General features: G+C 35.5%; 2 protein-coding genes across 2 annotated transcripts in view; one reads left to right on the forward strand and one right to left on the reverse strand.

Moving 5' to 3' along the window:
• Positions 1 to 23,689, reverse strand: part of LOC117196047 (uncharacterized) — a 79,073-nt gene that overhangs the window by 33,555 nt on the left and 21,829 nt on the right. The gene's annotated exons all lie outside the window — the stretch shown is intronic.
• SOX2 (SRY-box transcription factor 2) overlaps positions 1 to 23,689 on the forward strand; it is a 120,822-nt gene that overhangs the window by 28,636 nt on the left and 68,497 nt on the right. The gene's annotated exons all lie outside the window — the stretch shown is intronic.

Raw genomic sequence — 23,689 nt, forward strand, 5'->3', positions numbered from 1 at the left:
GACCAGGTTTTTCCAATCTGTCAAAATAAATTTACTTGGAATTGTGAGCAGCAAGAACTCTGTAAGTTACAGTCTCTGCCTCTATTTTTAACACATGTTAGGATTCTACCTACTGATTTGGGCTGATTCTATTATACTTAAGTATAATAGTTCATAAGATGCTCAACATCACTGACGATCAGAGAAATGCAAATCAAAACTACAATGAGGTACCAATTCACACCGGTCAGAATGGCCATCATTTAAAAGTCCACAAATAACAAATGCCAGAGAGGGTGTGGCAAAAAGGGAACTCTCCTACACTGTTGGTGGGAATGTAAGTTGGTGCAGCCACTGTGGAAAACAGTATGGAGGTTCCTCAGAAAACTAAAAATAGAATTACCATATGATCCAGCAATCCCACTCCTGTGCATATATCTAGACAAAACTATAATTCAAAAAGGTACATGTACCCCTATGTTCATAGCAGCACTAGTCACAATAGCCAAGACATGGAAACAACCTAAATGTCCATCGACAGATGAATGGATAAAGAAGATGTGGTACATATATACAGTGGACTATTACTCGGCCATAAAAAAGAACGAAATAATGCAGTTTGCAGCAATAAGGGTGCAACTAGAGATTATCATGCTAAGTGAAGTCAGAAAGAGAAAGATAAATACTATGTGATACCACTTACATGTGAAATCTAAAATATGACACAAATGAACCTATATATGAAACAGAAACAGAATTACAGACATAGAGAACAAGCTGGTAGTTGCCAAGGGGGAGGGGGTTGGGGAAGGGATGGAGTAGCAGGTTGGGGTTAGCAGATGTGAGCTTTTATATATAGAATGGATGAACAACAAGGTCCTATTGTATAGCAGAGAGAACTATATTCAGTATCCTATGATAAACCATAATGGAAAAGAATATTGAAAAAAGAATGTATATGTATGTATAACTGAATCACTTTGCTGTACAGCAGAAATTAACACATTGTAAATTAACTATACTTCAATTTAAAAAATAATAAAGGGAAAAAATACAGATGGTAGTACAAAAATATTAAAAATAACTATAGTTTTTAAGTTCAAAAAAAAAAATAGTTCATGACCCAAGATGCCTCTCTTACTTGCAATATATTTTAGGACTCCTTTGTCATTTCTGTGAAATGGTGTCTTCCTTACTATTACTTTTCAATGGATACTACTTAGAACAGGGTTTTCACAGTCTACATTGTACTGAGATGCAATTCAGTGTAGTGATTAGTGGTTTTGTTTGAACCCAGGCTTCATCATGTACAAGCTGTCTAACTTTCAGCAAGTTATTCCTGTGTGCCTCAGTTTCCTCATCTGTCAAATTTGGAGGTTAATAGTGCTACTTCATAAGTTCGTTTCAAGGATTAAATAATTCAATATACGTAAAGCAATTAGAAAAGTGACTAACACATGATAAGAGCCCAATTCTCTAACAAGGACCTCAAGGATGAGGGAAAGGGCCTGGGGGAGAGAAAATCCAAGCTGTAAACACTTTTATATCATGCAGTGGGAATGGAGAAGTGGTTAAAATTTGTCTCACTGGTCTATGTTTCAACAGTTCAGAAACAAAGACCATTGCTTCTCAAATTTTAATGTGCTTATGAATCACCTGGAGATACTGTTAAAATGAGGACCCATCTGTTAGGTCCAAGGTGCAGGTTGAGATTCTGTGTTTCTAACAGGCTTCTAGGTGATGCTGATGCTGCTGGTCTGCAGACCTCACTTTGAGGAACCAGAGTCTAGAGAACACCTATTCTAATTGCCACAAAGGCTCTTTATCTAGGACAAGAAAACTCTCCAGGGATCTTCCTTTAACTTAGTTTCTTTTGTCATTTTGGTCATGGGTCAATAACATGTTTGAAAATAAGTATTGATTCTGAGGAAAAAGGCATATTCTCTCTTGAATTACATAAAATATTTTTAATCCTTAAGCATTTGATGATTTTTCCCCTTAGGATCCAAAATTGGCTTCTCCTTTCTGTTCATTAATTACAAACTAAAGGACTGAGATGTTTTTTGAGGTAGGCAGAATGTCTCCATCTGCTTTCCAAATAGGGATGGGATCAGCAAAACCAAGCATCCTCTTGCCAAACGGTGACCTTCGCCAAGCAACCAGTTCTTTAATTCTAACCTCATGCACATTTCAAAGGAAATGTAAACCACAAGTTTGTGTTCCACTGACAAATCATTGACATTTCTCATAAAAAGGTTTTTGATTGTTTGGGAGCTTCAAACTACCAGGCAGTGTTTTGCTAAGACCAAAGTTGGGCCTTCACAAACAGCTAAGTTGAACAGCATTCAGATCTGAAAAGTCTAAATCCAGTCAAATGACCCTTGTTGACCTCACAGATTCAGGTTAAATTAATTTTTAATCATTTAGTCAATTTCTTCACTATCTTCTATAGATACTTCCTCATAGAAAGTTAGGATAGTCAGAGACTTGAACCTGTGTGTGTGTGTGTGTGTGTGTGTGTGTGTGTGTCTTTTAAAACATGTCTACAAGCAAAATCAACAAGCATCATTTCTAATCTTTTCTGAAGCCAGCAAAAAGCCCTCAGGAAGAGTGATCCATATCCCACCATCAAGTCACCTATGACTAATTCTTACTTCTAATTCCACCAAGATTAAGCCAGAGTCTTACAGGAGGAGTGGGCAAACTTTTTCTGTAAATAGCCATTAGTAAATATTATAGGCTTTGTGAGTTATACAGTATATTAGTTTGCTAGGGCAGCTGTAACAAAGTACCACAAACTGGGTGGCTTAAACAACAGAAAAGTATTGTCTCACAATTCTGGAGGCTAGAAGTTAAGATCATGGTGTCCACAGAGTTGGTTCCTTCAGAGGGCTGCAAGAATCTGTCTCATGTCTTATCCCTGGCTTTTGGTGGTTTGCTGGCAATCTTTGGCATTCCTTGGCTGCATTACCCTTATCTCCGCTGTCATCTTCACATGGTGTTCTTCCTGTGTACATGTTTCTGTCCAACTTTCCCCTTTTTATAAGGATACCAGTCATATTGGATTGGGGCCCATTCTCCTCCAGTGTGACTCCATCCTAATTTAAATGATTACATATGCAATGACCCTATTTCCCCAAATAAGGTCACGTTCTGAAATACTGGGGGTTAGGACTTCAACATATGGGTTTGGTGGGGAGGGGAGAACACATTTCAACCTATAACATACAGTATCTGTCCTAGCTACTCAACTCAGCTCTTGTAATACAAAATCAGTCATAGAAAATCCATTAAAAAATGGGCATGGCTATGTTACAGTGAAGTTTTACTTAGGAAAACAGGTGGCAGGCAGGCAAGCACTAGTTAGAGGAGCCTAGTTTTAGAGTATCTCTGATCCTTTCTGAATATGAAAGAAACCAGGAAGAGATGTGGCACTTGGCAAAGAAGAAAAGAAAAAACTTTTCAACTTTTGAGAATATCTACTTTATATTCTAGTCACAATGTTTTACATTAGGCTTTAATATGTTATGTTTTTATTCAGGTATAACCTGAGTTAGTATACATAGTTTCAATTAAGCAAACTGGTATAAATTTTATAATGATGACTCTAGTTATCATCATATACTTTGTCTTTGGACTGTTACTAAGTTCTAGAATGACAGAAAAATAGACCTTTCCATTTAACATTATGCTGCATGCTTTGCTTTTTAGTATGAATTGTCCAAAAACATTATAATTATTTGTGATTTTTAATCCCATTAGAAATGTGTGTATATTTATGCTCATGAATACATCTGATATTCCTTTCCATATAATTAATATTTCTAGAATGCCTACATGCACTATATTTGGTTGTGTACAATGAGTCCTGGACAAGACACAAACATTGTCTCCAGGAATTTACTCTGTCCTGGAAGATATATACAAAGGAAATAGATAATATAGTAACAAGTATTCAAACATCATCCAAGATTTACATATATACCTGCCAAGTAGGGGGGATTGCTTTGTCCTGCTTGGGTTCATATATATGCATATATATGTGAACCTTGCATCTTCACTTACGGAACCTTAAATGGAACAAAATTAGAGAGTTCTGTAGAGTGTCATAGATGTAAGAGTGCTTAAAAAAGCTTTCACAGAAACCTTGAAAGTTGACTATGTAGTAAAGAAAAGATATCAATCAGCCACATACTATATATTTTATAACAGTAACAGAGGTCATGCTCCCACTAATATTAAAACATAGACTGAACTTATTAATGTCCTTTTATATTAAGACACTGGGCCTCTGGAAAACCCTGGCACTCTTCCTCTATATGGTTATAAAGATGGCTAGAGTTAGAGGCCAGCATCTGCTTTAAATTTTAAGGGAACAGATGTGCAAGTAGTGAGTGGTCTTATTGAGGATGAAACAAACCCAGTCACAGGTATCAGAATTGGATGTTGGGGGCTCATTCATCTTCAGCAGAGGTGCCCCACAAAATCACTTACTTGGACTGCCCCAAGATTGGCCTTGTATTAGGATCTGAAAGAAAATACCCACTGGATTTTACCAATTATAAAATAGGTCAAATTTGGGGTCCAAAAAATTGGACCATATGCCTTTAATCAGGTTTGTTACCTAAAAGGTTTTCAGTTCAGACAGAAATTTTCAGAGAAAGTGTCAGCTATGATGATATATATAAAAAATGCTATATGACCTGTAATGTCAGATATATGTGGCTTTAATAATTTTAACTATTTTAGGCCCAAAGAAAACTTCCAAAATCATAATTAAAATGCAGTTGTTCTCTTTATAATTATAGAAACACCACTGCATTTCCTGACTACTATACCCATGACCTTCAATAATACAAGCCAAATCTGCCTTTACACATACAGTGGATTTCATAACCACACATAATTGACTTACTGCCTGAAATAAGATTTGAGCTCAAGGAATAAAACTAGAATTTATTCTACAAATAAGACAGTAGAACATCCCTACATTTTTTTTATTCTGGAAATTCTTTTAATCTCTTGGATTCCATGGTCTATAGTTTGGAAGCAACTTCAACTATCCTAAGAATTTTGTACACATTTGTTTGGATATGGGGCAGTTTCTCTCTTTTCCTTCTACTTTTCCTAAAATAAAGGGAACGGACATCCATCTTCCCACAGAACTAGAAAAAGAGAATGGAACTAAATGGCTTTTTCTTCTCAACACTTTGCAAACTTTAAAAAAATGAAGCACTACAGCATGTCAATGTAGAATAATGATAATATTAATAATGATGGTGTCGATGATGATAATGATGAATTAGACAATATAATTCTCTTCTTATTCTAAGTGTGAAAACTGAAGCAAAATGATGAAGTGCCTTTCCCAAGATCAGTGGCTCCACAATTAGAACTTGGGCTTTTCCTCCTTTCACACCTCTTCTTCTGAACAAATATCACTAATGTTCATCCTCACCAGGAGAAAACCACACTGGCCCACTCAATGGCCAATTAGAATAAATTGTAAATTAGGACAAATATGATAGGTAATACAAAAATCAAAAGCTCTCTAAAGAAAAGGAACAAAAAACCTGAATAAATAAGCTTAACGGTCCATTGTTTATGGGGAAAATGATGAAATTATCATCAAAATATTCTATGAATTGAGAATGAAGATACATTTTTATGTGGAAAGATTTTACAAAAAAATAAACTACCTAGAAAGGTAAGACTCTTCTAGGACAGGTATTAGTTTTCATAAAAGGGGCATTAGTCTGTGTCTGGTAAGAGAAAAAAAATGCTTTGTGTGACTCTTGGTAAATTGGTTAATTAAGATTCTTCATACTAACCCATATTTAAGGGAATGTTTGTGACTCTGCTAAGCATCTGGACATTAAAACTGTGTCCACACAGGAGCATGTTCCAATTATCCCCAAACTGGCCCCACAGAGTCTCAATCATTCAGGTGAAAACACCCCTTTTCTTTAAGAACAATTTTAGGGACACAGGTTAACAGTAAATACTATAATGCTTCTTTTGCCCTGAAAAAAAAAAAAAAAAAACTAGTCTAAATATCAATCCGCAGATGCCAAACCTGTGTTTAAACAAAGTGCTAATCTGCTCCCCCATCAAAACTCTGGGTGAGGTATTGTTTCCACATTCAGGGACATTAGCCCAGCAATGCAGGAAAAAAAATCTTCATTTGGACAGTGCATCTTTCAGACATTCCCTTCTTTTATTGATTTGTTTTCTCCTGTCCCTTTTCTCCTTCTTTTGTTTCCTTATCATAGCTTCAGGTTATTACGTGCAAAGTATTGATGGGAATGGATGGTTTTGGTCGATGGAGAGCTAATGCATCCCTAATCCCACTATTGTTATAGAGTTATGCTTTACTCTGGTCTCTGATGGGGGAAAAGGTGCAAAGCTGTTGATCCTAGTTTTATTTGTCACAAACCCATCCATCAATCAAGCGCAAGCATGTCTGAATGCTGAATGACATGTGGGTCTCAGCTGAAAAAATTCGATAACACTGCATTGTCAGGTCTCTCACTCTTTTTTTGATAAGAAATACATTTGACTGAAATAGATAAGCATGCAACTACTAAAGACTTGAAGAGAGAAAGTGACATATTGGCACCAAAGGTTATATATCTTTGGTATTAATGATACTTATGAGTAAATAAAATGGGAGGGGGCAGCTACAGCTAGAGACATACAACATCCCTAAGGCTTGGTTATGTTTAAGTATTGTCACTCTACTATTATTATTCGGATTTTCAAATATTAATCTGACTGTATTTCACAGTTGGCTACCCTGGTTAAAATGTAAGCAAATGTGCATTTGGTGAAGGTGGTGAGGTGCAGGGAATCAAATATCACTTGTTTATACTGCTCTAAACAACACAGATAGGTCCTTTTTTGTTGTGTATGGTAGGTAAACCCATAGAACATTTTTGTGTATATATGAACTCGTAAGTTCACAACTGTCTCCTCTTGTGAGTGAAAGCATTTGGGGGAAAAAAAGCTTTAATTATTTTAAACTGGAAATATATATGCATGTCATTTTAATAGTGACTTAACTTATAATTACAGTCTTAAAAATGGTTTTTGTGTGTCCTTTTCATCCTTAGTTACTAAATTAGGTACTTTAATACATTATGAAAGCCTGTCTTTTCAGTTATATACAATTTTCTATTCATAGTTATTTCAAGATAATTGCATTTGGAAATAGTTAAAGCATTAAAAACAACACTAGTATAATGTAATTTTAGGGGCAAAATTAATCAACAAATCAGAACGTTTTAAAAACCATTTTATTTTCTTGTCATAACATTTTAGAGAAGACAAGTATTTTTTAAATGACCTAAAAAAGCCCATCAAGAAAGGTAACAAAAAGATAGTCCTGAATTAGAGGGCACTAAGATGAATGTTTTGTAGCCATAAGTATCACCACACTATGAAAGTAAGCTATTTTTTCTCTATTCAGTGACTGGGGGCTAAAAAACTGCAAAAAAATCAATGTGAAAGTGCTTTAGATTTGTGGGGTAAATTACATGTGCTTGGCCGCTCCATTGTATTTGCCCTATATTCTATACAAGATACTTTAGATGGAACTGTCACATAATACATATACTTTACATTGATTTTTATAGATTTAACAGAACTTGAATTGAACTCCATAATAAGCAAAAGAAACTGCATCTCCTTCAAATCCCTAATACCTGGATTATTCTTGAAATTCACTAAATAGTAACTCCCAATTTTAAATTCATGGTGAGAGACAAAAAAAAAAAAAATCAAATTTAATTCCTAATGCGCCTCACTTTGTTTTGCTTCTCTTATTGACATTTTTATCTCAACTTTACCACCTCTTTAAAACCATGTTAATTCTTAAAGATTTCCCAGGAGGGCCCATGAACCAGCAAACGGGAGCCAATCGAACCTTTGAGAGTTGCTAGAAGTTCCAAACAATGACCTTTCTATTGACTATTCTCTTGGATTTCCAACTTGCTTTAGTTTGGCCTCAGTTTGCAGTGATTTCTAGGCTGCTGTGAATTCTGATCCCATTCAAATAAAGTATCTGAAGCCACCATAAGGTTCAGGGAGTCCATGGTTATCCCAAGGGCAGCCTCTCCTAGCCAGACACTACCTATGAGGCTCCAAACAACCCTAGTTGAGAGAGAAGCAATTCAGTCCCTAGTCAGAAAAATAGTACGAGTTTGTTCCAATCAACTCTGGATATCCAGGTCGTGGGCTCTGGACAGAACTATAACTTAGTCTCTACATACTCTTCGAATAAGGATTTGTTGAATCTAAGGTGACCTTAGTTCCACAGTGGGTCTCCAGAAAGAATATGGACTTTATAATTTTACTCGTGATGATAAGAAACAATAGCAACATCAAGAATACAGGGAACCATCTTGAGATTTGGTGGTATTAGGGACTTGTTCCATCCAGAAATGCCTTGGGAAGAAGGGTGAAATGTGGGATAAAGGGGATTTATGTTCTGGTGGTATTTTGAAACATTCTTGAAATATTTTAGAAAATATTAAATTTTATAAATAAGAAATGAAGTCACATTGATAATGCCATAACCCACAAGTAGCATTTGTTGCTTTTCTATAATATATATATGATACAATGAAATATTGAGACATTAATCAATTGGTCTCATGGGAATACCTTTAATATGGCTAATTACACATTAATAATCCTATTCCAAATCTCCTCTGATTAAAGAAAGATCATTAAGAGAAGGTCTATTATTTACAAGTGACTTGAAACCAATATTTTCACATAAATCAATGTTAAAGATAGCCAAGATATTAAACAATATCTATTTTCCCATGGGACACAGAATTTTGAACTCTACTCCAATGATGAACGGATCTAGAAACAGCTTTTTTCCAATGACTATGAGATAAAGTTCTAATGCCTTCTGCTAGCCCTACTTAGCACAACAACTGTGTGTGTGTGTAAAACCAGTTCACTCTGGGAACATTTACTATAGTTAATATTTCAATCAAACCTTTTCTTAAATGGGAACAAAATAATATTAGGAAAAGAGAAAAATATGTATAAAGACAACTCTAAAATTCTACTAAAGAACAAAAGAGCAGATTTTTATAAATGAAAAGATATACCATTTTTCTGATTGAGAAGATTCAAAATGATATACAGATTCTTTCCAAGTAAATGTATAAATTTAATATAAACAAAATAAGAACCCTAATACCATTTTTAACCTTAGAGAGTAATTCTAAAGTTTACTTGGAAGAATCAATGTGTGATAATAGTCTAAAAGATGTTAAGAAATTTGAGAAAGGTCTTTTTCTACCAGATGGCAAAGTACACCGTAAAGCTTCCATAATTAAATAGTGTGTGTTCTAGAAATCTGTATCCCCTGGGTTTCCAGTTATGATGATGTTCACTCTTACATTGTAGTTTTCTGTAGTCTAAATCACTCTCCAAACCTAAACCTCAAAGGGGAGAAAATAGGCAAAGCAAAAATATATTTCTTATGTTTCTTAGCTGTGACTTTTTTAAGCTATAAAATTACTAAAAGGAATTATATGAAAATATTTATTTAACCTTGCTAAGGTTAAGTAAAAGCCAGAAACTATAAAGGAAATTTCTGACAGCTTTAACTTTATGACAAAATAACAGCAACAAACTTCTATATAGCAAATAACACTAAGAAAAACTGAAAGAAAAATGGTTGGGGGAGTTCAGATGGCTACAGCATCTCTTAGGGAGAAATCCATTAACATGTACATTTAAAATGTAGATACCCTGTACCCCAGCAATTCCATTTACAAGAGTTTATGCCAAGGAAATAATTGTATACATTGTCAATTATGTGTGTAAAAGGATGTTCAGTGTGGCATTTTGTGTTTATAATTGCACATAAAAGGGGGGGACAGTAAATGTCCATCAGTAAGTAAATGGTTCAATAGATCATGGTGCTTCCATATAATGGAATACTATACAGCTGTTAAGATGGATAGTATTAAAATTAACCTCTGCTGAGTTCCACTGGCAAAATTCTGAGTTAAACGCAATATCTCATTCAATCCTTTCAACAATGCCTTGATGTAACTATAATTAGAATTCTCATTTTAAACATGATAGGGCTAAGACTTAGGTTAAGCGGCCCCAAAACATATAACTGTCTCAGTCCAAATCTGGAACTTTTAGAAGATCTGTATGTACTGACACAGAAAGATGTTAGTGAAATACTAATATGAAAAAGGGAAGTTCAAGAATAACATATAGTGTGAATAGAATAATAAGAATATAAATGCGGGACTTCCCTGGTGGTGCAGTGGTTGAGAGTCCACCTGCCGATGCAGGGGACACGGGCTTGTGCCCCGGTCCAGGAAGATCCCATATGCTGCGGAGCGGCTGGGCCCGTGAGCCTTGGCCACTGAGCCTGCACGTCCGGAGCCTGTGCTCCGCAGCGGGAGAGGCCATGACAGTGAGAGGCCCGTGTACCACAAAAAAAAAAACAAAAAACAACAACAAAAAAAAAAAGAATATAAATGTGAAGCAGTCACATTTATATAAATAAATGTAAAAACCTAATAGAGAGAGAGAAACGTTAAAATGGTGGTCTCTAGACGGATGGGTCTTTTCTACTTTCTTTTTACTTAACTATATTTCCTGATTTTTCAGCAAGGAACACATATTGCACTTTTTAAAGTAATTAAACTAAATAATTCTAAGATACAATAGTGTTTTAGAACAGTGAAGATTATTATTCTAGCAAAGGTAATTATTTAAAATGAAGTGTTTTGAGGCTCCCTATGGCTTTGCCTAAAGAACACATTCCCATAAATAGATGCTGTGTAAGTTAGAATATGAAACCCGTGTCCCCTGCATTGGCAGGCGGACTATCAACCACTGCGCCACCAGGGAAGTCCTATGTGGAATAATTTAGAGATTCATACAAATGCTAAGTAAATGAGATGCTACTGTAATTTTTTTTTTTCTGAATATAAAGTGAATGTAAATTAACTGAAGAAATAAGGTATCAAAGCATATATATAAGAGAAAATAAATAATCATAGTTCTACTCTTCCAGAGACAACCATCATAAACATTCTTTCAGTGTTTCTTCCATAGATTTTTTCCAAAGTTGAGAATTTATTTCACATTCAATTTTTACCCTACATTTATTTTGCTTTGTTATATCATAATCATTTTTGTGTCATCAAAAATGTCTTATGCAGCATTTTAAGGTTGCAAAATATTACATTATCTCAATACCTCAAATTTGGGCACAAACTCACATGCCTAAGTAGGAATACTGTTCGGCCACTTCCCAGCAGTGTGAATTTGGGCAATTTACTAACATCACTGGGCCTCATCTGTAAAATGTGAATAATAGTACTACCTACATCATAGTTTTATTATTAGGATTAAATGAGTTAATCCATGTAAAATACTTAAAAGTATATTATTGCCCCTGAGATATCACCCTTTATCCTGCCCCAACCACCTTCTGGTCCGCGAGTCTGTGAGGATCGCTACTCATATTCTTATTCTTGCTTACATGACACTGCCTGGATATTTGATTTTTATGCCATAGTAAGTGTTCAATAACTTTTAATTATTACTGTTGCTACTCATTTTTCTAATATAAGCCATTTAGATTGCTTTCAATCTTTTCATTATTATAAATAATTCTGTGATAAACACCTTTGTAATAAATAAGTTTTTAAAGAAATTCTTCACAATCCAAACTCTTCAGCCATTTTTTAAACATTTGTTTCAGCTGTGTGCTTTAACTATAAAGCAGTGGATGAAGAAATGCTATTTATCCAGAACCACTGGCTTTGTGAATATCTTTTAAGGAAGAACAATATCTATTTCTATAGTTTTCTTTCCTCTCTTTTATTGTGATACAACACACATAAAATTTACCATTACTGACACTTAGTACACTGTTGTGCAATTTGCCAATATGTTGTTAGACCACTTATCCCAAAGATCGTCAAATATAATGCACAGAATGGAAGAAAGAAAAAGTAAATGTTATTAGCCTTAAAATGTCTCTCATGAAAAAGGAAAATTAACTTCCTCATTCTCAAATTTTATTAGGAAACCATTGGGTCCAATCACCAAATTATAACCACCTTAAATCCTTTCTGGAACACATATACATACATACTTATTAAAACTTCAATTGCCTATATCTCTGGAGTCAGGAAGAAGACAGCTGAGGGAGGACTACCTCTTAAGGAGTCCTATTATATTGACAGTGCAGGCATTGTGGAAGATGGTTAACGTAAATTACCCTATTTAGTCCCTATAAAGACTACAAGTTACAACTATTGTCCTCCATATCACAGGTGAGGAAACAAGTTTGGAGATGTGAAGTAATTTGTCTAAATTTATACAGCTAAAAAGTGGCAGAGATGGGACTCAGTCTCAGATCTGCCTGGTTTCCAAGTTCCACACTTTCCATTATACCATGCTGCCTTGTTGATATAAGTGTGTATTACTATCCCAAGAGAAAGCGATTCTCTGAAAGTTATAACAGAAATTCCAATAACCATCTAGATAGAAAATTGCAAGTCTACAAACCAGCGAATCCAGTTTTTGCAACTTTTCTTAATGGCTGATGTAGTTCTCCTAACATTTCATCCTCCTCTATTGCTGTCAATTTACCGCCTGGATATCTCAACATCCCTGAAAGGGTTATTCTGAATGGATTAGGCATTAGCACTGTCAGTTCCATGCCAAAACACACAAGGCTTGTTGACCCAACAAGAAACTGCTTGTAGAGCAGCTTTACCTAAACCAAAACCACAGATCTCAAAAGCTTTCTTCTTCTATCAGTTTTTTTTTCATATTTGACAACAAACATACACAGACTATCAAGAAGAAAGGGAAAAAAATGTTTTTTCACTGAGTTACTAGAATTTAGTGATAGAAATGAGCACTGAAAAGTAGTCTTCAATTCATAATCTCATTCTATCCAAAGCCTTGTATATTTGCTCATGTTCTTGAGTTTTCCATGATGCTTAATTTCTCATTTGCAACCCAAGACTAATTTAAAACTGTTCCTAACATTTTTATATAGAAATCCCTTTGTGCTTCACCTGCTCTACCTTACTCTCCTTGCACCCCTCATTCCCATTCCACCCATACCCTCTGAGGTGGTGTATGACTTTCCTGAGGTATTACCAACCTTCTTCAAAGAAAAAGAGCTAACACATACTGTAAACCTTAGGAAAAAAAAAATCCTTCCTAGATGACCGCAATTTACAACCATACTATTTAGTCTAAACAGAAATTATCAATTTTAAGTTAACTGTCAACTCTTTAGTGGGGCCTGCATTCTGCTCTGCTGTTTAATGTTCAGTGTTTTAGGGCGGGGGGTCAGCATGTGTCCACAGAGAACAATACTCTTGTTTTCAGAATGACATTCATCTGCCCAGACAAAACTAACTCCGTCAGCAGAAACAAGTCACAAACAATGACTGTGCAGATTTACAATGACATCTCCATTAAAATCTAGAACTTTCCATGGCATTTTAACCAAAAAAAAACAAACCTGTGAAGAATTAAGTTTCTCTTTCTCTTTCCCTCCTTTCCTCCCTTGCTCCCCCTCCCACCCCTCATAGTGATATCAATATTCTGTGTAACTTGGATGTTCCACAGGTTATTATAGTAAAAAGGCCATGGGCTGTCATTTCACTCTTTCAGTAGATAAGGTGGAAATATACACAAGAAAAACAAAAGTTTTGGAGAGACATTTTATAGTTTATCAAGGTATGAATACTAGTAACTAATTACTATAACCAAAAAAAAACCCAAAGCGTTGGGTATGATTATCGTATAGAAAGGACTGCCCCAAATAACATTATGACAGGCTGCTGACTTTCAGATATTTTGACTGTGGGACACTCAATGCTCCTTAAATTGCACCATCAACATGGTTGCTTATTCCACCTAAGGACAGTCGGATTCAATTTTCTATGGTGTGACTACAGAATATAAAAAATCAGCCTATATAATAGTCTGAGTCAAGCAAATTGTTAAGAAAAAAATCACTGAAACCTATCCTTTAGGCAATTTGGAAAATATTTATCAAAATTATAAATGCATATATTTTCATATAACAATTCTACATCTAGGAATTTATTCTAAGGAAAAACCTGTGCATAGAATGACATTTTTTACAAAGTTACTCATGTCATCATTGTCTATAACACTAAAATATTGGCAATAACTTAAATGTTCATTAATAAGGAATTGTTTAAATTGTAGTAGATTCATGCAAAAGAACATGAAGCCACAAAAAAGAATGAATAAACTCTATATGAATTGATATAGAAAGTTCCATAAAGAGATAGATTTAAATTAGCTGCTGAATTTTAAAAACATAAATTCTTTCTGGAAAACTATGCAAGAAACTAACAACATCAACTGTGAGGAGGGGGATTAGGTGGCTAGGGGTCAAGGATGGGAGGAAACCTTTCTGTTTTGAATTTTGAACTACAGTTGACCCTTGAACAACATGGGTTTGAACTGCGTGGGTCTACTTACAGGCAGATTTTTTTCAAGAGTAAACAGTATAGTACTGCACAATCCGCAGTTGGTTGAATCCTCAAATTTGGAACCACAGATACCAAGGAACCACAGATATGGAAGAACCATGTACAGAAGGAACCACTATAAGTTATATCTGGATTTCTGACTGTGCGAGGGGGTTGGCATCCCTAACCCCACATTGTTCAAGGGTCAACTGTTTAGGAAATAGTCTGGTCAATTAGATCAAAACAATTGATATGGACAAGGCCTCAAAAAATAAAACATAATTCATGTATCTTTCAAACTGCCCTGCAACAGAAAAACTGCTGTAAATATTCCTCTTATAAATTTTCTCAGATTCCAAGATCTTAAAATTTAGTAAAAAAATAAAATAAGCAAATCAACAATTGAAAGGCTTTAATTATATTGTTTATAATACATATACAAACACAATGAAAGGCAACTTAATCTTTTGCTTTTCGCAATGTTACAAACTTACAAGGTAGGCATCATTATTTATTTTATCAACTAGGAGAGCAATGATCATTCTTCCTTCTCTTAAATATATACTGAGCACCTACAAGGTATCAAGTACCAGGGTGGATTCTGGAAATTCAGTGTTGAATAAGATAGTCTTGGTCTCTGACCTCCTGGACAGTTGTGGTACTCTAGCTATTAAGGACAGAAAAAGTTCCTTTTTTAGAATGATACATGCAATACTCAATAGCTGCCTTACCCTTTCAGTAAAATAGTAAACATTCAAATGTAAAATGAAAACAGCTGGAGCAGCTGGATACAATTTAACTTTACATTAAAAAAGTCCTCAGACATATATTACTACTTCTCCCCACACTCATGAGTAACTCCTGTTCAGGAGGCTCAGTGTGTAAGAACAGAGTAGGAAAAGACTCCCCTCTTCCTCGTGTCCCCATCTTCTTCCTGTACATGCACACCCTCCTTGGCCCAGAAAGAGGAAAATACAGGAGGAGTGCTTTTAACAAGCTTCCATAATTTATGGTTGGATTAAATGATAGTTTACTGGATATAAGCTGTTTTGTGATATGCACTCTATTTTTAAGAGTCTAGAAACACGTTGCTTAAAACTTGTGAGAAAATGATTGGACAGTCCCTGTTAGGATTCACTTGCATACTTGCTCCTTTTATTTGAGTTGAGATATACAATCATAAATCTCCCCAAACTAGTAAAGCATACTTTGGTGAAACGTGACATAGAGGATGGTTTTCAAAAAGCAACAGCAGTGAGAGGAGAATAGGGAGAATGAGGTGAGAGTAACTTCATCCTCGAGTGCCTCCTTTGCACATGAGAGACATTAATTATACTTTAGAACTAAGATGCTCTCCACCTGAGACAACCAAAGGCAGGGATGGAGAGTAGTCCCCAAATGAGAAAATAAACAGAAAACATGAATGGCTAGTTGAGGTACATTCCATTCAAGCCTGAGTAAATCACAGGAAGGAGATACTGGTGAGGCCCCTTCTTGGGGAATACCTGGACTACAAAGATGGACGAACACTATAATCACAAATAGAACATCAAGGACTTCCCTGGTAGCACAGTGGTTGAGTCCGCCTGCCAATGCAGGGGACACAGGTTTGAGCCCTGGTCCGGGAAGATCCCACATGCCGCGGAGCAAATAAGCCCGTGCGCCACAACTACTGAGCCTGCGCTCTAGAGCCTGTGAGCCACAACTACTGAGCCTGCGTGCCTCGAGCCCATGCTCCCCAACAAGAAAAGCCACCTCCATAAGAAGACTGCGCACCACAACAAAGAGTAGCCCCTGCTCACCACAACTAGAGAAAGCCCACACACAGCAACAAAGACCCAACGCAGCCAAAGATAAATAAATAAATAAATAAATTTATTTTAAAAAAAATAGAACATCAAGAACATGTTGAATAGCTAAACTGGTCTCATCACTGCTAATCTGATGAAGTAAATTTCTGTCTTTGCTTCCATGATTCTTTTTAACAATTAAAGGACATATGCTCTTATGCAGGTATGTGCACATGTTTCACAAGCAATAGGCCTTCAGGAAAACAATATACACTTTGCAAACCCAAATTCCTCTGCTGAACGAGAGAAATTATTTTCTAATAATAATTAGAAATGTTTGGGGGGAACTTTTAATTATTCATAAACAAGGAAACAACCTTTATTATTTCACTGCATTTCTTTTGGTTACCAGAATAGTGGATATGATTTGAAGCAACTACATGTCACTAACTTTATGCTATAAAGAATTCCAATCTGCCTCATAGTTTTGCAAGACCACACCATTTCAGATGTCTAACACACAGTAGAAATAATCAGTGAGTATTGTACCTCATGTGTTGAGACAGGGCGGGGGAGTTGGGGGAAGGAACATAAATATGCTAACATGAGATGAAGTGGTGAGAGCAAATTTACTGTTGAAAATTCTAATATCCCACAGAAACAGTCCTCTGTTGTCTACTTATCACATATATATATTGGACACCAAAATTTTTTATTTATTAGAACTCTACAGGCTTTTGTATATTTGTAAATTAAATCATCAAGATGCAACTCTCTTATGACAATAGCCTATAAAGTGGTATTTCTTTTGGTTTATGGGGAAATTAAGTCCTGTAAAGTGAAGAGAAATGAAACCTAAATCTTATATTTAATCATATTTCAAAAAGCTAATTTGACCAAAAAAAAAAATTCTTATGAATCTCATTCATACTTATTCCTTACCAAATTTTGACTGTTTGGCAAAATAACTTATAAGAAACAATTATAAGCAGTTTGGTTTTTGTTTTTACTTTTTCTTACTGTAATATAATTGATTTATAATGTTGTGTTAGTTTCAGGTGTATAGCAAAATGAATCAGTTATACATGTACATATATACATTCTTTTTTAGATTCTTTTCCCATATAGGTTATTACAGAATATTGAGTAGAGCTCCCTGTGCTATACAGTCGATCCTTGTTGGTTATCTATTTCATATATAGTAGTAGACCTAGAGATTATCATACTAAGTCAGACAAAGAAAAACAAATATCATATGATATCACTTATATGTGGAATCTAAAAAAATGGTACAAATGAACTTATTTATAAAACAGAAATAGAGTCACAGATGTAGAAAACAAACTTATGGTTACCAAAGACAAAAAGGTGGGTGGGGGGGATAAATTTGGAGATTGGGATTAACATATGCATATATATAATACCAGTTTGTTTTTAATAAGTATAAGCAATTTAAAAGTAGGCCTGATGCCCAATATCCTTGATGAACACAGATGGCAAAAAATCCTCAACAACACACATTAGCGGGCTTCCCTGGTGGCGCAGTGGTTAAGAATCTGTCTGCCAATGCAGGAGACACGGGTTCGAGCCCTGGTCCGGGAAGATCCCACATGCCGCAGAGCAACTAAGCCCATGCGCCACAACTACTGAGCCTGTGCCCTAGAGCCTTTGAGCTGCAGCTACTGAAGCCCGCGTGCCTAGAGCCCGTGCTCAGCAACAACAGAAGCCACCGCAATGAGAACCTGCACACAGCAATGAAGACCCAACGCAGCCATAAATTAATTAATTAATTTTAAAAAAAACACACATTAGCAAACTGAATTCAACAATACATTAAAAGGATCATACACTGTGATCAAGTGGGATTTATTCCAGGCATGCAAAGATGGCTCAACATCCATAAATCAATAAACATGATATATCATGTTAACAAAATGGAGGACAAAAATCATATGATCATCTCAATAGATGCAGAAAAAGCTTCTGACAAAAATCAACAGCCATGGGCTTCCCTGGTGGCGCAGTGGTCGAGAATCTGCCTGCCAATGCAGGGGACACAGGTTCGAGCCCTGGTCTGGGAAGATCCCACATGCCATGGCGCAGCTGGGCCCGTGAGCCACAATTACTGAGCATGCACGTCTGGAGCCTGTGCTCCGCAACAAGGGAGGCCGCGATAGTGAGAGGCCGCGCACCGCGATGAAGAGTGGCCCCCGCTTGCCACAACTGGAGAAAGCCCTCGCACAGAAACGAAGACCCAACACAGCCATAAATAAATAAATAAATAAAGCAAACTGTCAACAAGTAAAAATAAATAAACACTATTATATTCAAAAAAAAAATCAACAGCCATTTATGATTAAAACTCTCAACAGAGTGGGTATAAAGAGAATGTGCCTCAACATAACAAAGGCCATATATGACAAACACACAGCTAACACCATACTCAATGGTGAAAAGCTGAAAGCTTTTTCCCGAGATCAGGAACAAGACAAGTATGCCCACTCTCATCACTTTTATTGAACATAGTATAGGAAGTTCCAGCCAGAGCAACTAGGCAAGAAAAAAAGAAATAAAAGGCATCCAAATCAGAACTGTCATTATTTGCAGATGACATGATACTGTATATAGAGAACCATAAAGACCCCACCAAAAAACTGTTAGAACTAATAAATGAATTCAGTAAAGTTGCAGAATACAAAATTAATATACAGAAATCTGTTGCATTTCTATACACTAATAATGAGCTATCAGAAAGAGAAATTAAGAAAACAATCTCGGGCTTCCCTGGTGGCGCAGTTGTTGAGAGTCCGCCTGCCGATGCAGGGGACGTGGGTTCGTGCCCCGGTCCGGGAAGATCCCACATGCCGCGGAGCGGCTGGGCCCGTGAGCCCTGGCCGCTGAGCCTGCGCGTCCGGAGCCTGTGCTCCGCAACGGGAGAGACCACAACAGTGAGAAAAAAAAAGAAAAAAAGAAAAAGAAAACAATCTCACTTACGATTGCATCAAAAAGAATAAAATACCAGGAATAAATTCAACCAAGGAGGTGAAAGACGTGTACATTGAAACCTATGATATACTACTGAAAGAAACTGAAGAAAACACAAAGAAATGGAAAGATATTCCATGTTCATGGATTGGAATAATTAATATTATTAAAATGTCCATACTACAAACTACAGAATCAATGAAATCTCTATCAAAATTCCAATGGCATATTTCACAGAACTAGAACAAATAATTCTAAAATTTCTGTGGAACCACAAAAGTTCCCAAGTAGCCAAAACAATCTTGAGAAAGAAGAACAAAGCAAGAGGTATCACGCTCCCTCATTTCAAACTATACTACAAAGCTATAGTAATCAAAACAGTTATGGTACTGGCACAAAAACAAACACACATATCAATGGAACAGAACTGAGAGCCCAGAAATAAACCCACACATATATGGACAATTAATTTATGACAAAGGAGCAAAGAACATACAATGGAGAAAGAATAATCTCTTCAATAAATGGTGTTGGGAAACTGGACAGCCACAAGCAAAAGAATGAAACTCGACTATCTTACACCATACACAAAAATTAACTCAAAATAGATCAAAAACTTGAACATAAGCTGTGAAACCATAAAATTCCTAAAAAAAAAATAGTAGTAATTTCATTGACATGGGTCTTAGCCTTGCTTTTGTGGACCTGCGTCCAAAAACAAGCGCAACAAAAGCAAAAATAAGCAAATGGGACTACATCAAACTAAAAAGCTTCTTCACAGCAAAGGAAACCATCATCAAAATGAACAGTCAACCTACTGAATGGGAAAAGAATTTGCAAATGATATCAGATAAAGGGCCAATATTCAAAATATATAAAAATCTCAAACAATTCAACAACAACAACAAAATTTTTTAATGGGCAGAGGATCTGAATAGACAGTTTTTCCAAAGAAGACATACAGATGGCCAACAGGCACATGAAAAGATGCTCAACATCACTAATTATTAGAGAAGTGAAAGTCAAAACCACAATGAGATATCACCTCACACCTATTAGAATGGCTATTATCAAAAAGATAAGAAATAACAAATATTGGAGAGAATGTGAAGAAAAGTGAACCTCCATACAGTGTTGGTGGGACTGGAAGTTGGTGCAGCCACTATGGAAAGCAGTATGGAGATTCTTCAAAAAATTAAGAATAGAACTACCATATGACTCAGTTATTTCATTTCTGAGTACTTATCCAAAGAACACCAAAACACTAATTCAAAATGATACAGGCATCCCTATGTTTACTGCAGCATTATTTACAATAGCCAAGACATAGAAACTACCTAAGGCTCCATCGATGATGGAATGGATAAAGATGTGTTACATAAATACACAATGGAATACTACTCAGCCATAAAAAAGAATGAAATCCTATTATTTGTGACAACATGGACGGACCTTGAAGGTATTATGCTAAGTGAAATAAGTCAGATGGAGAAAGACAAATACTGTGTGATTTCATTCATATGTGGAATCTAGAAAAACAAATGAACAGGGAATTCCCTGGTGGTCCACCGGTTAGGGCTCTGTGCTTCCACTGCAGGGGACATGGGTTCGATCCGTGGTCAGGGAGCCAAGATCCCACATGCCATGTGGTGCGGCCAAAAAAAAATTTTTTTGAACAAACAAAATAAAACAAAAACAAACTCACTGAGATAGAGATCAGATTAGTCATTAACAGAGGGGAAGAGTAGGGGAGTGGGTGAACTCTGTGAAGGGAGTTAACTTCATGGTGATGGATGGTAACTAGACTTGTGCTGGTGATCCCTCTGTAGTGTATACAGATGCTGAATTATAACTCTGTACACCTGAAACTTATATAACTAAAATTTTTTCAAAAATAAAGTAGGCCTGATTCAATATGGTACAGAATATCAATAAGATCTTTGAAAATTAGTTTTTCAGGAAAGATGATATAGATAGTCTTTGGAATCACTTTCCAACTCTATTTCTTGGTGATTTTAAGGAGCTGATAATGATTTTAGGTCCATAAATAAGTAACTAGAAATGAAATTCTTTGCATTAAGAAAAAGTTCACTAAAATTTTAGAATTACTAATGGATTTAGGACCGTCTTAAACCATAATTCTGTTATCTTCTAGTTATCATGTAAATTCTAGTAGTAGTAGCTGATAAGCTATACAAAATCATTTCACCATCCATACTGTAGTTAGCAGAGCAACTGACAATAAATAAAACGATGTTGCCTAGGTTAAAAGAGGCCTTCAAAAAACTCTAAACTTATTCGCTATTCCTAAAATTCATCTTCTTGGTGTTCTACACGGTCCTCTACCGCTACTTTCCCAGCAGCTACCTTCTCTTTCTTCTTTCATGTTCTTCGTTCACCATATATTTATGGAACACCTACTAGGCACTAGGACCAGAGCAGCAAATAAAACAGGCAAAGATTTTGTACTCCAGGTTGAATTACCTTTGAGCCTTCATTAATCACCAGCTGCTCATACCATTCCTAATTCATCAAAGTTGCAAAAGTGATAATTCTCCTCTCTTTAATCCTAAATTTAGCTGACTAAACATAAAATCCCATTTCTTTAAGCCAAGCCCATAAAATAATTTCAGAGTCATGGCAAGTGTGACCTTTCAGTTAGCTTCTTCCTTAGCCCATCCATCCCAGGCCAAGGTCACTTTTCACACTTTTTAAACTCCCTTTCAATTCACCTCATGTTATATGTTGCCCATTTGAATAGATTTATTCGTTAAGTTTCGTGTATATATAGCAGACTATATTTAACTGTTAATTTAAAGCGTATGTCTCAATGTCCTGATAGAACATTAAACATTTAGTAAATTAAATGTTTTTTGGCACTAAATTTTCACTCTTTATGTAGACGTTTTAATATTGTATGAAATAGAGTTCCTATGCTTCTGGATTTCACAACCATAAAACTTCTAAAAACTAGAGATGTACAAAAAACCGCCACCAAAAGATGTTAAAAACAATTATCTATCGTCACTGTTATGTAATAAACGAATGAACATTTTAACATTTAAAAGTAGGAATAACATATTCTCAGTATAAAGGATAGTCCTAATTTAAACTGGATAAATTTAATGATGAAAAACTCACTATATTGTCCTAATACTCCTATTTCACCACAGATAGGTGAAAATTTAATCATGAATCACTACTTAGGAACCACTGGTATAGATAATGCCAAGTGTAGACATATCAATTATTTTAGGAACTGCATTTGAAAATATTTGTGAAAATTTGGCTGCCTTTATTTTAAATTTTAGATTAAATTAATTATTATTAGGCTTTGCTGACAAAAATAATTATAAGTTCTTAAAAAAAAAAATCCCACCTCTGCTTCTAGGTGAGGTTTTAATAAAGCCATTTTAGAAATGAGAGAATCTATCCTATTTTTTAAAAGCAGTTTCTAAGAGCTTCCAACACTTCTCAGGATAAACCATCTTTGAGTTTTCCAACTGTGTTGGAGAACGTTGAAGATCTGCTATAGTTGTATATAAGACTACAAGTTGTGTCTGCAGGGGAGCAAAATATCTGTTACCTATTCAATAGTTTGATTTGCATGCACTCTCAAAAATGAATTCTGGAGATAGAAATCACACGTTTCCATAAACATTCTCAGGCAGGCAGACAATATAACTTTTCTATTAATAATGAAAAACACCTTTGATGGACTACTCCATAGCTGTATTCTGGCTCCTCCCATGTGTGAATGGGAGGCAGTCGTTGCAAGGGAATTCATTCCAACCATATGGGAAAATAGAGCAGTGACGCCTCCAAGTTTGAAATGATGACATTCCCAGAAATTTCTATGCAACACCAAAAAAGATTTAAAAATTGATTCCGTCCCCATTTGAATGATTTCTGATTTTTCTTCTAAACATAAAGATTTACATCCTACTTTTTCAAAAATAAGTCTTAATTTAAAATAAAAATGATAGTTTGATCTCATCACATAGAATAAATTCAAGAGAATGTTGACCTTAATTTAGTTATTAAAGTTGAGTCTGTAAGATAATAATTATTACTTGGAAAAATAAGGAATAATTTAATGATGAAGATGCTATATCAAAAATGAATGCTATAACAATCTATATAGCACAGGGAACTCTACTTAGTGCTCTGTGATGACCTAAATGGGAAGGAAATCCGAAAAAGAGGGGATATATGTATACATATGGCTGATTCACGTCACTGTACAGTAGAAACACAACATTGTGAAACAACTATACCCCAATAAAAAAAAATGAATGCTACAATTACGTCAATTATAAATATGCATTTTTCATTAATGAAAACATTTTAAAAAGTGGTAAATGTACTATTTTGTATCAACATATGTATATGCCCATAAAGACATGT

Source organism: Orcinus orca, chromosome 5 (assembly GCF_937001465.1).
Source record: "Orcinus orca chromosome 5, mOrcOrc1.1, whole genome shotgun sequence".
Taxonomy (NCBI): domain Eukaryota; kingdom Metazoa; phylum Chordata; class Mammalia; order Artiodactyla; family Delphinidae; genus Orcinus; species Orcinus orca.